Source organism: Callorhinus ursinus, unplaced genomic scaffold, assembly GCF_003265705.2.
Source record: "Callorhinus ursinus isolate GAN/ISIS: 27379988/994484 unplaced genomic scaffold, GSC_fseal_2.0 scaffold4, whole genome shotgun sequence".
Classification (NCBI taxonomy): Eukaryota; Metazoa; Chordata; class Mammalia; order Carnivora; family Otariidae; genus Callorhinus; species Callorhinus ursinus.
In genome coordinates, this window is record NW_027397066.1 from 136,032,108 (window position 1) to 136,034,532 (window position 2,425).

At 40.5% G+C, this 2,425-nt stretch overlaps 1 pseudogene; it reads right to left on the reverse strand.

Annotated features, from left to right (window-relative positions):
- Window positions 1-675: 675 nt before the first annotated feature.
- Window positions 676-2,163, reverse strand: LOC112825933 (developmentally-regulated GTP-binding protein 1 pseudogene; annotated as a pseudogene).
- Between the last annotated feature and the right edge of the window lie 262 nt (window positions 2,164-2,425).

A 2,425-nucleotide genomic window follows, 5' to 3' on the forward strand; every position in this document is an offset into this window, starting at 1 on the left:
AGAAGAAGAAGAAGAAGAAGAAGAAGAAGAAGAAGAAGAAGAAGAAGGTAGTAGGAAGGGAAAAATTAAGGCAGGGGAATCGGAGGGGGAGACGAACCATTAGAGACTATGAACTCTGAGAAACAAACTGAGGGTTCTGGGGCGGGGAAGGGGGTGGGAGGATGGGTTAGCCCGGTGATGGGTATTAAGGAGGGCATGTATTGAATGAAGCACTGGGTGTTATACGCAAACAACGAGTCATGGAACACTACATCAAAAACTAATGATGTAATGTATGGTGATTGACATAATAAAATAAAATTAAAAAAATAAAACAGAAAAAAATAACATACAGAAGTTAAAAAAATAATGCATGGTTTAAATAATTCCTTTGATAACGTACAAATCACACTATACAATATGACTAATATAAAAACAAAATCTCTCTCTGCCAATTAATTGACACATATATTATATAAACATCATTACTTTCACCAATTTAAAATACCATCTTAGTTTACTAGGGTCAGACAGGAAAAAATGAGAGGGTAGTTTGTTGGGGAGGTGACAGAGTTTCAGATCATCCTTGGGTAAGACATAATTTAGTATGTTTATGCTTCGTAAATATTACCCAAATGAATCTATATATAAATGACAATGACCATAATAAAAGTAGTTAAAAGGACTGAAGAAATATTGAAAGGAATAATTAATTCCTTAAAAAGCAGGTTTGTGCATTCATTATTATCCTCATTCACATCTGTTTCATTATGTATGTCTTTTTATACGATGTTGAAGAAAAACAGAATTTTCTGTTCACCCTGGAAAGCCCCACAGCATGTTTATAATTTTCTTCTGAGTTCTTTTTTTTTTTTTTTTTTTTTTTTTGCATATAGCTGGATGGCCTACCAGGTCATTTATGCAGTTCAATTTACAAGGTGACACCAAGTTAAGACAAAGTTCCTGCTTGGATGCCTTCATCTCCCTCCCCTGAATCCTGATCCACTGGCTGCCAAAGCTCGAAGGGGTTTGGGGTAGGGTGCTTCGTCATGGGAAAAGCTGCTATGGTTGGCCCAGCACATGGGTAGAGGGGAAGGTTTCATTTCTTTACAATCTGAATGACATCCTCGTCCTCCAATGTATGATCTTTACCCACTTTTTGAGGTTTGTGTTTCACAGACAGACCCCAGACCAGAGTGTATTTAAATTCTTTGATAAGATTTTTGTGAATCTTCATGCAGAAATCCTCCACCGTAGGCCTAGAGTAAGGCAGCACCACAGGGGATGTATAATCTGACATCTGGCCTTTGGGTTTGGTGTAAATCCTCACTAGTTTCAGATAGTCCCAGATCTTTTCCAAGAGGTCATCAAAATTCCAGCGGTGATGAGCAGAGATGGGTACACAGTGAGGCACCTTATAGATGATATCCAATTCCTCAATGGAGATCTGATCAATCTTATTCAACACATAGATACAAGGGATATAAACTCTGTTTCCTTCTACCACATCGATGAGGTCATCCACTGTGGCATCACTATGCAGTGTCACATCAGCATTGTGAATTTTGTGTTCAGCCAGAATGCTCTTCACAGTTTCAGCATCCAGCTCACTCTGAGGGCAAGTGGACATGAGATTAATGCTTCCTTTATCCTTCTTCTTAAAGCCAATGTTGGGGGGTTTGCAGTTCCAGCTCATTTTCAATTATCTTTTTTGTGTCCTAAGGATTTTAGGACATCCAGAACAATCAGGATCAAGTTACATGTTCAGGCCACTGCAATGACTTGACGGCTTCTACCTTTCCCATCCTTGGCAGGCCCAGTGATACTTGGAAGATCCAGGAGCTGGATCTCGGCACCTTTGTATCTGATGACACCAGGCACAGTGGTCAGAGTAGTGAACTCATAGACTGCCACCTCAGAATATACTCTTGCCAGGTTACTAAGCAGTGTTGACTTCCCCACTAATGGAAAACCCACAAACCCAATCCGAATATCACCTGTCTTGGCCACATCAAAACCTTCTCCTGGCCCACCACCACCACCACCTTTTGGGGTAATGAGCTCTCTACGAAGGTTAGCAAGGCGAGCCTTAAGCAGCCCTAGGTGGTGTGCTGTGGCCTTGTTCTTTTGAGTCTGAACCATCTCAGCTTCGATCTCCACGATCTTGGCTAAGGCGCTGCTCATGGCGGCAAGTCACAGGGGGTTGGGGGAGAGCGTAGTGGCCTCTGCACAGACTACTTCCCTTCACACTTCTTCTGAGTTCTTAATGAGAGGCTTTAAATTTCAATAAAGAATATTCTTCCACTTGGGAACTCAAGAAGAGTTTGCAGCAGTTCATTCCCAGACAATATTTTATGGCATCATTATACCAAAATTTTCACCAAGTAATTTCACTCAAATAATTCAATAAGAAAATACCTCTGTAAACAGTTTTCTTGATCTTTAT